At 39.8% G+C, this 13,040-nt stretch overlaps 1 protein-coding gene across 3 annotated transcripts in view; it reads left to right on the top strand.

The window, feature by feature from the left end:
• The window catches only part of MTUS2 (microtubule associated scaffold protein 2), a 253,012-nt gene that overhangs the window by 51,594 nt on the left and 188,378 nt on the right, over window positions 1–13,040 (top strand). The gene's annotated exons all lie outside the window — the stretch shown is intronic.

The following is a 13,040-nucleotide window of genomic DNA, read 5'->3' as shown; positions in this document are numbered from 1 at the left end:
ATAGTGTTCAGACTCTTCAAAGGATCACTCCCATGGCCTAATCTCCAGTGCTCCCCAAAGCTCACCAGTGATTACTCTGGTAGGCTTTTAGAGTGACTGTGAGGTGGGGGGCAGTGCTCATTGCTAGTTTTTGCTACCCACAGAAAAAGCTTTGTACCATTGAAAAATGCAAGCTGCATACTGATTAATGTGCCAAAGACAGCTAAGGTCATGGTAGCATATAAAGTGGGAAACTTGCCACATATTGATAGGATAATCAAACAGGATGGAGGAGTGAATGAACCATATATAACAGACATTAGCCACATCACTTAAGGGAGTATTAGAAGGTGTCTGGGTGCTGTTAAGAGTAACCTGACACGAGCAGCTGCACAGGAGAGTAAACACGTAGCTTTCCTCCTGTACCAGGTGCCCTTCTGTTTACTTCCCTTGTTTTCACAGGTAAGTAGCATGGTGGTATTTGGTCTTGAAGGCTTCTGCATTCCTGACTGGCAAACAGACTGGAGGCAATTGCATGGGAAATCCCAACTGCTTTGTTCCCTGCTTCTGGCAGAGTGTTGCTGTTCAGCCTAACCCTAAGTGTTCGAAGTACTCTGTTGGACTGTGTGGGATTTTGAGAGAACATCCTGGCGAATCTTCTCTATTTCTACTCATGGCTAGTTGGTTGAAACTTCTGGGAAGGCTTACTCCTCCCTAGAAAGCCATCCCGCATTTGGACGTTACCAAGCAGGGTTGGATGTATCAGTCAGTCAGTCAGTCAGGCCAAATTGACATATCAAACCACTGAGGCTAACTCTGACTGGTGCACAGCTGAAAAGAATTATTTTCCTGTGACTGTCAACACCAAACCTGCAAAGTCAAAGTTCTTTTGTTGTGTGCAAACGCGAGATAACTTTGTACTGAAGATAAGTCTAAAGAGCCATCTTAGGCTCTATAATCACTATCTTTGCAGGGGTGTGCAGCTGTGGTTTGCTGTTGACCTCTTGAAACCCAAGCAGCCAAGGCTTTCTCTTTCCCCACAACCTTCCCAAAAGAGCATGGATTTTTCTATAAATATATTTGTACTAACAATAGTATCTTTTTTTCCTTTCGCAATTTTTTTAGCAAGTTGATTCAGTCTTTAATTTCTAAATGTGACAGGTGAACTCTTTGGGCCAAGTTTTAACTTGCAGCTTGTATTTATAAGGGAGAAGTAGGCCATGGAAAACCATGCTTTGAAATGGAAATTCTGCCTCAGCTACAGCCACAGCAGTGCTGCTCAGAGCCCTATTTTGTTTTCTTTTTCCCATCATCAGCCAAATTAGGCTCACTGCTCCTTGTTCAAAGGAGAAGTGTTAACTTTCCAGAATTCCCTGTGCTGCTGCTTGCAAGTCTTACAGACGTCAAATGCCTTATCCAGTATTCCATGTCTTTGAGCAGGTCTTGAGTTGCTAAGAAAAGGCTATTCTTCTTTGACTTCCAGAGTCTTGGAGATTACCCTAGGATACAGTGACCCCAAACAAAATAGAAGGTATGTTTTCATATTCCAGTGCTTGCATGTAATACTAGGCCAGTGTATGCACTTCTGCTGGATAAGCCTACCCCAGCTGTATGCTTCTGTATTAGCAGGCTGCCATTACATCAGTAGCTGATCATACAGCATGTGTAGAGTAAACCAATATTGGATATTTGTGGGAACCATCAGTATGTCACTGGAAAGTTTCAATCTTAAATGTTTGCTCAATAACAAAGTGAAGTGAGATAAAGTGAAGGTTAGTTGACCATCAAGCTGGAGCTGCTGCATGACTGCATGGCCGCTGTAATTGTGAGCTACTATTAATGTATTTCTTTTTTTATTCCGTCTCTTTTGGAATTAATTTTGTTTCTAAATATATGAATTCTGATCTCATTCCATTTGGAGAAGTCCTATGTTTTGGCAGATGGCAAAAGTTTCTGCAGAGTGGCTTGCAAATGTTGGGGTGTGAAGTGCACTTGGCGGTGATGCTTGGAAAATGATCCGATGGGATTTGTGAAGTATGATGTACTGGTATGCAGTACCTGGGAAAATGAAACCATGAACATAGTGTAGCATGCCCAGACCTTGCATAGGTAGCATAAAGCATAATCCTTGGCATTTTCTCCAGTGCTGAAACAGCAGGATTTTAGCTGACGATCTTGCCTGGCCATCTGGTGAAAGAGCGTGAAAGAACTTTACAGGGACTAATTATTTCCTAGATTAATACTGCTGACAAGTACTCCATGAGGCAGTGTGTATGTTTGCAGGGTGTTATGCTACTAGAAATGCTATTAATTATTTTGCCTGTGATTTGCCGAATGCTGTGATTCTGTATGCTGGCGTTCTGCCCCAACATCACCATCTGCGTATACCATAGTATTTATTTCAGATCTTTCCGGAGATTTTTTTCATTTTCAGATTTAAGAACCTGGATTAAGTAACTGTTAATATAAGGCAATAAAACAATCTATTTTCTTTAACACGATTTTCCTCTCAAAACTTGTCAAAAACTGTTTACTAACAATATGCTTCGTGGGATGCACTCTTTGTGTAACTGCTCTCAGGCACTGCAGTTTACATGGAGTTTAAGAGTCTTATGCATTGATTAACTTCATTTTTTTTTAGGAGAAGTCACTGTGGCATATTACATACCTTGTAACTAAAGTATAATATTTGTTATGTTGTAATGAGAATATGAAAAATACATCATTGGTTATTCATATAAAAAATATTTATGCCGTACATGGAGACACAACAATAATTTGATCAAAGTATCGAAAAAATCAATGTGACCATCAGAAATGTTAAAATACTAATAGAAATATTCCTTTTTAAAATACTAGAAATACAAAAGTTTAAACTGGGTTTGCTTTCACAGCTTCACTGGATTCTGATTGATGATGATTTTCTTCCCAACTTAGAATTCTGATGCAATTCCACATCTAATCAGTGTTGCTTTTAATTTGATTTCTATATAGAGCTCTTATTAAGAATAATTCCAGATTAAAATGCCCATAGGTTCTCTTTGACCTTCTGTGTCACTGTGTCTTCAAGGTCTTTTGACACTTAAGGTGTACAAAACCAGTCTGATATGACAAACTCCTCTAGGTTTTTCTGCTTTTAAAACAGATGTCCTGCCTTATTTACTGTAAAATGGAACAATAACCCAATAGAGCAACACATATGGTCTAAATTCACTGACCTATATTCATTGATAAAATCTCTGATGAAACTTCGGGGAGGGAAGAAGCATCGTGTTATCCCTTTAGAGAGAAAAAGAAGGAGTCAAAGAGTTTATAGAACACTGGGGAGTTTATATAGAAGAAAAATGTTTTGGGGGTGGATGACTGTGTGGAAAAATAAAAGGCTTTTTAGACTCTTAGAGTGGAAACAGGAGAAAGTAGTGAAATTTGTGCATAGACGGTTGGGGTGGATAAAATGGAAAAGTTAAGATTTTTAACAGGGTACCAAGAAGCACCTTGTTAATGGAGCAGGGATGCTGTCTTAAGGGAGAAGGGTGTTCTTGCTTGGGAGAAACCTCTGGGTTTTGCAAACTGTGCTCAGAAATATCACCTGACACAAACCCCAAAGCTAGTACATAAACTTTTCAGGAAAAAAAAAGTCATTGCTGATTATTGAAAAAGGAACAAGTAAGATGAAACTACAAAACTCAGTATCTTAGATTATTAAACTGCTTCAGGGGTACAGTCACAGTTTCTTATCACAAGGACTACTGCAGTCAATCTAGAAACCTCTTATGAATGCCCCAATAAAACCTGTATTCTTTCTCTTTTGTTACCTTTGCATTTAGCAAAGGTTTTTCTTATTTTCTAGCACAACATAACTCAAGAGTTTTCTCTTAATGCAGTGTCTGCCTAATCCTGACTCTGGCTGAAGAGGTGCTTCATACCCCAGCAAGGGGACTCGTGTTGTAAAGCCAGAACATTGCTGCCATGACTGTTAGTGATGATCCAGAGAATTAGATCTGTTCCTTGTGTAGCAACTCCGTGCTCTCAGTGCATGGCTTCTCAGAGGATCTGTGTTTCCCTGTGTGGTTTTAAGTCTAGAGTAGGTAGCACAGAAGCTGAGTCACTACTGCAACAGAAGACAAACTCTTGAACTGCAAGAAGACAAGTGCTTTAACAAAACAGTCTGTTTGATTGCCTAATTTACTTTCAGCTACCAGAAGCCTGGGTGGTGGTTTTCCCTGAAGGAGTCAAACCTGTTTTTCAAAAGCTTTTCCAGAGCCCTGCCCATAGGATCCAACATTCTAAACATAGGAAATACTATTGCAAAGCAGGGAGCCAAGATTTACCCGAGCTTGACTGTATAAAAGAGTCAGGATGATTCAGGCCACAAGTCTAACTTGAATTTCCATTGAGAAGACCCCATTTCTCTCAGCAGGTTGCAGAATATGTCTTCATTACTTGCTTAAACTCAACACTTACCTCTTGGGCAGCAAAATTTTGTTGAAAAAAGCCTTTGCTTTGCAGAGATAAAATGATTTGCCCACCATTAAAATTGGCTGAAGTCCAGAGACCAGAGTTCAAACCTCCAAGGCTGATACTCTGGCCAGATGCAGAGATTACACTGTAGGTATCTATGTCTGAACCACCCCTCAGGCAGCATTCAGCTCAGCAGAGAAAATTAACTCCTCTCAATCTGAGCTAGGTACACAGCACAAATTGAATGAATTATGCCCTGAAAATACTTCATTTTCTCTATTGTTTGTAAAAGGAACTTGACATGACTAGTTCAGCTGTAGATGCTTGCAGAAAGGTGAGATGAGTCCAGCCTCTTACTCTACGAATGCTGACTTTTAATAACAGCAAACTGCAGCAAATTGCAGCTTCTGTTGGATCTGTACACTGGTATAGGGAATAGACTGGACTGGCTAGAATACTGCCAATTGAGACTTCAGTCTCAAACCCAACTAGGACAGTCTCCTACTGTGTGTTGTGAGTGATGAATCACAAGTAAATCAAATCCTAAATCTTGATTTTAGTTGCTTTTACCAAAAAAAAAAAGCAAAGGATAGGTTGCGGCATGTTATTGTAGGTAGAACATGAGCTAATAAAAAACAGTTTTAGTACCAATGGTGGTTTAAATTGAAGGTCCCTGTCCACACTGTTTTCAACAGTTCTTTTTGTCATCTCACTTCTTGTTGCTCACACAAATGTCCACCTGCTGCCCCTTCTCTGGATTGCAGGACTGGGGCTCTTTTTCCCATATGTTCCTTGCTCCAGATTCTTTAAGCTTTTCTGCTTTAAATACAAGGCCAGCCTGTTGTCACAGCAACTTTGGTTGGCTTAAGCAACATGCAAGGGTAGAAAAATATAAATGAAGCTGAGTAGTGTAGTGTGAAATGTCTTTCCACTGAATAGCTGAATGAGAGAGCATTAGACAGGACAAACCTGAGCACCACAGGTGGTTTAAATTTGTTGCTCCATCACAGCAACCTGTGTGCTTGTGCTACGTTTGTGGAAGAGCAGTAGACTGGATGTGAGGGCTGAGTGCTCTGTCTTAACTTTCCAGCTGCTATTTATATTACATTACCTCATAGAGCGTCCAGCTGAGAACAGGACTTTGCTGTGTGAAGTACAAGGAGTGTAAAACCAGTTTTGTACAGTCTTTGACCAAATACCACAGTGTTTTGGCCAGTCTTGAACAGCCTTTGACTAAAGAAAAACATGCAAGCTACACATGTAGGGCAAGTGAGGAGTAAAATAGAAAAGTCTGTGGGGAGCTCACCGTTAATAAAAAAGAGGTGAAGTATACATTTATATGGTTTTTTTGTAATTCGATCTTATGCTTTGGGTAGTTTTTTCTTGGGTGACTTTAGTGGCCCATGCTAATCAAGCAGGTAAAAGACACCTGCAGTGTATGAGTCAACCCCCAACAATGAATTCAAAGGTGCTAAAGCAATAAAGGTCTGGTCTTATAAATTACTTGGCACAACTTCAAGTTATGCCTTTGAACAAAGACTGAGGAGGAACCAAGAATGAGCAAGGACTGTGTCCTTAAAGATGAAGCAAATCTCTTCCTAAGCCCTAACATTGTGCTGCAACATTTCAAATAATACCATTTCACCAGACGATACTTCTCGGTGAAATATCTGTAATATATTTTATTATATTCTTCTATCTCAGATTGGTTGCATCATGGATGATCTCTGTGGTTTCTCCAGATAAATGGTAATAGACTTCTTTCCAAATTTGCTCTGCTTATATACATTACTTTGATTTTTTTGTGTCTAAACAGGTCTGAAAAGCAAATGGGGTAACTCCTTGTAGCAAACAATAGTTTCTGGTAATGGGAAAGGATCATAACAATGTGTTTATTTAGCTGCAGGTTAACTCTATGTGGACAGAGACCCAAATGTGAACCCTGTTTAACTGTTGGGTTGCTTGGTATCTCACCAATGCTTTATACAGAGACACTTATATTTGTGAGTCTGTGTTGAAAAGACTTCCATAAGATTGCATTTGCCTTTCTTTTGGCTGCATCACATCAGAAACTTGCAGTTGCTTTATGATCAGTTGATTCCAGCATTTCTAGCTTATAAGCATTTAGGTTTTAGCTGTTACTTGTGTTACGAATCCATTAGGGCAAAGTGGAAGTGTTATGAGCTTACTGACTGCCACAGAAAGCAAGTGCTAAAATGAGGACAGACCTCGACATGGCGTAAGTGCCAGATGTGATATCAGACTTTTCTTTTAAAACTTTCTGGTTTTAAGCAAGATAACATTGATACTATGGAAGTAATGGGAACAGATTATTTTCATTATTGTCCTTGTCTCCAAGATAACATCCCTGATTTGTGTAACTGCACAGAATAAGGTGAAGTCACATTCAAAACAGTTATTTTGCTTATCAGAAGGAAGCAGTTTTATTTCTGTAGGGCACAGCCATGGCTAATCACTTTGTTTGCATTTGTGTCTCTCAAAAAACATCCCACAGTATATGATAAGGATAGTGGCTTCATGCCACAATTTCTCACCCAGAGATCCCTTTTCCAAGGACAGGGAAAAGGCTGATGACAGGATAGCTTTGGACCCTTTGTTTGGGAGGTGTCTGTGGAAGGTGTGTGTGCTGATTATCAAGTAATTACAACAGGAAGGCAACGCTTCCATCAACGCTGCCTCCGTACAATCCTTAACATCCGCTGGTTAGATTATGTGACCAATACATCTGTACCAGAGCAAGCAGCTGTCACAAGTATTGAGGCCATGTTACTGAGAACGCAGCTGCGATGGGCAGGGCACGTCTCAAGGATGAAGGACCACCGCCTCCCTAAGATCTTGCTTTATGGTGAACTTGCCACTGGCTGCCGCATGAGAGGAACCCCGAAGAAAAGATACAAGGACTCCCTAAAACAACATCTCAGCCTTGGCCATATTGATCACCATAACTGGTCTACTCTGGCCTCAAATCGGGAGGCCTGGAGACACACCATCTATAACGCAGCTGTCTCCTTCGAGAACACACGCAGGATCACTCTCGAGGAAAAAAGGCAACGCAGAAAGAACCGTGTCTTGCAGATTACACCATCTAGGGAGTCTTTCTGCTGTGCCTTTTGCAATCGGATATGTCTGTCACGTATTGGCCTCATAAGCCACCAGCGTGCCTGCAGCAAATGTGGATAGTGCCTTCCCAAATCTTCGTTCGCGAAGCCTAACCATGATAGTGACAACAGGAAGGCAGAAGCGAGCCTGAACACACATGCTGAATTCAGCTAGCAAAGCTCCTAGCTCCTAACATAATCTTCTGCTGATCAAGCAGGGATTGGGCTAAGCCAAGACTTGGCTGACTGTAATATTCCTCTTGCCAAGGAGGTCAGGGCTAAGCCAGGCTGGCTTGGAGCTGGTGGAACAAACCACCAAGGTTGGTTGATTGTGTTGTAGGGCAGAGAGATGCTCCCCAGTGCACTGGGGGATCTCTCTGAGCTGAGCAGCTCTCTCCTTAGGTTACCAGGTAGGTGCAAGGGTCACAGTCTAGGTCTCACAGCAAACGAAATAAATTAAAGCAAGAGAAGTCTGCGGTCTGCGAGAGAGAGCAAAGAGAGGGAGGAATTTCTCATTATCTAGTTCAGATAAGAAATGGATATGGTTGCTTCTGAGTGTTCTTTTTAGCAAAACCCTGAGAAACAAGGTGTAATAGGGAGTTATTTAGCCTCACTTCATTCCTTTAAGTCTTGATTGCACACCTTGTGGTTTTCTTTTATTTTTTTTCAACTTTTCCAAAACCTGAAGGGTTTCCTGGGAGTGACAGTTCTGTTTGAGAAAGGCTAGAGTTGTTATTTGCAAATGGGTGCAATTTCCTCCTCTTCTATGATTGTATTTCTCTGTCATCTTCCTGGTTATTAGCCTATTCCAGTTTTTTTTAATTTTATTTTTCCTTTCATTGTAAATAGCAGATTTTTCAATACTTTTTTCCTTTTTTTTTTTTAGTTATCTCATTCTCCATTAAGATTAATTAACTGTTTCCTGCCTTCCTGCTTTCCCTCAGCTTTCCTTCTCCTGTCTCTGCAAATATTCTTCAGCACTCTGATGTTGTTCTTGCATCCATTGTGGGATGAGGTTAATTAGTACAGGCTTTGCACTTTTTTTGTAGGTCATGATGTAGCTTCATGCCAGCTGACTTGGACCCTTTTGTCCTGAAATGTCAAATAAAAAGAACTAGTAAAAAAATATTGACTGTCTTATGTGAAAAAATAAAATTAGAAATTTTTCTATCTATTCTTGAAAATACTTTTTCAGATATAATTAGTTATCACTGTCATAGCTCCCTTCTCTTCTTAGAAAAAATGAGATACAAACTTTCCCACAAAAATGTATAGAATTTTAATGGGGTGACAGGGTTATTTTGACTGAAAAAAATAACCTACCTTAGTAACTCCATGGGGGTGAAAACCTGTTCTCTTAAAGGCAGCAGATGTTTTGCTGTGAACATTCAGGCTCTGATCTCTTCTCTATGGTGACCAGTGAGAGAGCCTGAGGGAATGGGCTGTGAAGTTGTATCGGGGAGTTTTAGTTTAGATATTAGAAAAAGATTCTTCACCCAGAGGGTGGCTGGGCGCTGGAACAGGCTCCCCAGGGAAATGGTCACAGCACCAAGCCTGACAGAGTTCAGTAAGCATTTGGACAATGCTCTCAGGCACATGGTGTGACTCTTGGGGTTGTCCCGTACTGGGGCAGAAGTTGGATTTCAATGATCCTTATGGGTCCATTCCAACTCAGGATATTCTATGATCCTATGACTTCTTGCCAAGAACTTCTGCAAGGTGCAGGTGCATCTGGAGGATGGAAGCCTGCACTGCATAGAGCTCTGGACAGTTGGGTGGAAAAAGGCAGTTTGATGCAGAAAGTAGTGAAGTGTTCCATGCACTGTATCTCCTTCCCAAAAGGTTTGCCTCTGGCTTTGGTACCATGTGAGAAACGGGACAAAAGATACTCAGCTGCAGTCTGGGGGATTCCACTTGCAATAAATGTTTTCTTAAAATCTGAAGCCACAAATACCATGTGAATGTATTTACTGGGCTATTTCTTACATAAACTATTTTCCAGCGTGAAGAGGCTGAAAGAGCATTTCAGATTGCAGGAGTAGTAGGCTGTTAATATTCAGTGGTTGATTCCTGTCTTTCAGGCTTATTTCATTGGCATTCAGAGCCCAGGAGTACAGTGAGGTTCTCCACAGTATTCCATAAAATTACAATTTTATTAGCTATATTTTCTTCTATTTCTCCCAGCCAAATATATGCAGGTAAACTAAACAGGGAGCCTTGCTGAACACTCATTGACCTCCACCTGGTTAAACTGTTGGCATGGCAGCTGGTGTAACTTTGGCCTGTGAGGGTTAATATTCTCCCACATATTTCCTTAGAGTATCTCCAGGATTTGAACACAGGGATGTAGTTGCAAGTGTCCACCCTCTTTTGGGGGATAATAATGCTTGGAAGGATAAAGATGGGCTGAGGGACCGTCTCAGGCCAGCTGTCCCCACTGCCCAGGAACATTGCTAACCATGTGTACTTTTAGTCTAAATGTGGGCTGGAAGTACTGCCATACTACTTTCTTTTTTTTTCTTTTTTTTTTTTCCCTTTCCTTAAAGGCTTAGTATTCTTTTTGATTAAGAGAGCTGTGCTATGAGAATGCAAATGACTGTATCAGAGGTGTTTTTGTTTGGAAAAATTCTTGCCAATGTAACTTATACAACAATAGAGCTAAAACAAATGGGTGGAAAACATTTGCACAAATAGCAGTAATTGCAACTGAGAGGTGTAATTGTTGTATCTTAATCTGACATGATGAATTGGAAATACCATTCATTGTAAAAAAAAACTAAAGAGGACATTCTGTGTAAACAAAGTAACACAGTTCACATAGAATATTTTTCATTGATAATTTTTTTAATATGCAAAACCTGAGCCAAAGATACCAGTTTTGGTGATAAGACATGTTGTACAGAAGAACTCATGTATTCTTCCTGTAGGAGTACAGTGGAGTCTTTCAGCTAAAACAGGACAATTTATGTCTAACAAGTAATCTGGTTAACAAACACAGGCATTTCCCCCCAAAGTTCCTCTTAAGAAATTTCATTTTGTATGAATTCATCTGTCACTTAAAATTATTTCAATGCTTGATTTGGATGCATTTTTGTCTACAGATCCTTAGTGGACTACTCATTAAATTCTCTTCAGTACATGGGGTTTGAACAAGGCAGATTTAAACTTCATGTGACTTCTGTTTTACTTACCCAGGACTTCTAGCTAATGTGTTTAAGTTAAGGCTGCTCATACATGACTTCTTCCACCATCCTCACTGAAATATTTAAAATCAGAGCAAGATAAAATAAGATAATTTCCAAATGCTCTCAGAACACTGAGATGTCTAGCCATTCCCAAGTAGCAATATACAAGTACAGGAGTTTAATAGCTTAAAATTTAAAATCCCTTTATGTGATTATGATATGGGACTTCTGCTAAAAGACTTCATTGATCTGATGGTATTTTTATTCTAACATGCAATTAATTAATGTTTTCTGGATTTATTTGTATTTGATGGGGGTGGGGAGGGAAGAATGAGGGCTTGATTTAGCTTGTAGGGTTTTTGCATTCTCTAAACAATCAGGTCTGAAACACTCGTGGAGATGGGACACAAGTAACAGAGACAAGAGGTAGAAACAATCGTATTTCTAATTACTTGGATGATGAGCCTTGGTTAAGATGCTCAGCTTCCAGATCCTGGCTAAATTTGGGACTGAGAAGAAGTTAGCAAAGACAAGAGAACTCATCATTTTTTCGCTGTGTCAGGGGGCATCATTGCTGGCCCAGAGCATTGCCTGTGCAGGCAAGCACATCAACTCCCTGCTGTGCATGGACCTCAGGCCTTCTTATACCTTAATCTTGCATGTCTCTACCTGGTTTCTCAGGGACTGAAATGCTTTAATTTATCCACATTCTTGGTATCAACACATAATGTCTTTGTATGGATGAGAGTCAGCTGTATGATCAAATACTATGGACCGTGTGATCTAATATACTCTTCATCCTAAAAATCAGTTCACAGAATTGAAATCAAGAATGCCCTAACACATGTAACCTGTCAATTCTGAAATCTGTACTTGTGGTTTGTCATTGTTTTTGCAAGCCTTGTGTTTTAACAGAAAAAGTTCTTCCTAAATCATATAAACTTAAAGAACATTCTAAAAAGTACATGGAGTAAAACCACAGTGCAGAAAACGTTGATTTCGTTTCAGTTGCTACCGGTGCAGTCGTATGTCTTTGCTTTCATGTCTCTGATAGGGGCATGGACTTAATATCAAATAGCAGAAATTGGATCAGAGACACCATCTGATTCCTTATGCACTCACACCAATAAATTTTTTGCCTACTCCTGCAAAATATGAAACTGGCTGTTATTTCTCCTCAATAAGGAGGATAAATGTTGTAGAGACTTTGTTACCTCTGGTTGATGCTTTGCACTTTCCCTAAGGATAAGATAAAAGAATTTTCTGCTTGCTTGTGCTTTGAACAGAACATTAGATGTCAAGACCATGAGAGAGGAAGGAGAGAAGATGAAAGTTGAAACATGATTAGGTATACATGTATTACAGAGGAAGTAATTAAGGCCTTGGATAGGTTTTGCACAGATTTGAGATTTGCAGAAGTGTCCCCACAGCTTGTAACATCCTGCTTTTGCATTATGGCAATGCCCACTGCTGTTGTACAATGAAAGGTTTATCTCTGTTTTTCAAAAACCCCTTCTGCATATGGTTTGTATTCACTCATTAAAAAAAATGTAGGTCTAGGCTGAAATCTACCATGTAGTGTGTCCTTCCTGAAGATGTATTTTAGCTATTTAAACTTAGCATTATGTACAAACAAGGGGAGAATACCTTTCACGTGGCTATTCCCTACTTCTGAAATTACCTGGTCTATAGCAATTCACATGCTAAAGTTCCTACATAAGCAGTTCCTTTTTAAAATACAGCCCACAGTTAGTGTAAGATGCAGCTTTTGAGTGTGTTGAAGGCAAAGGGGGAAAAAAGTACATGAAAATGGCAGCATAGCTAATGATTGTGTGCACTCACTTCTGGCTTTCCAAGATTTTTCAGTAGGAAGATGTCAGCTGCATATATGTTGCTCGCTTTGAGTGAATTACGTGGAAATACCTCCACAACAGCTGTTCTATTATGTCTTATCAACTGTATATGTATTTGTGTAATAGACCACAAATCCCACCTTCTAATAAGTTGTTGAATTTGCAGTACGGATTTAATGTCTCTGCAGATCAGATAACGCTACAGAGAGCTTGCCAAATTATACTGGCACATAGTTTTTGGCAACAGCCTTCCTTCTTTGAAAGAATAAAAGAAATACACTGAACACAGAGAAGTTATTTATAAATAGGTCTTCATGTTTTTTCAAGCCCAGCAATGCTACATTAGCTGATTGAGCATTTGTGAGATAGTTTAATATAATGCCACAATGGTATTTAGAAGGTTTGCCAAATAAAAGAAGCCAGACCACAGTTATTAAAAAAGC

This window comes from Chiroxiphia lanceolata, chromosome 2 (assembly GCF_009829145.1).
Source record: "Chiroxiphia lanceolata isolate bChiLan1 chromosome 2, bChiLan1.pri, whole genome shotgun sequence".
Classification (NCBI taxonomy): domain Eukaryota; kingdom Metazoa; phylum Chordata; class Aves; order Passeriformes; family Pipridae; genus Chiroxiphia; species Chiroxiphia lanceolata.
The sequence above is the reverse complement of the archived record's forward strand: the minus strand, read 5'-3'. Positions and strand labels throughout refer to the sequence as shown.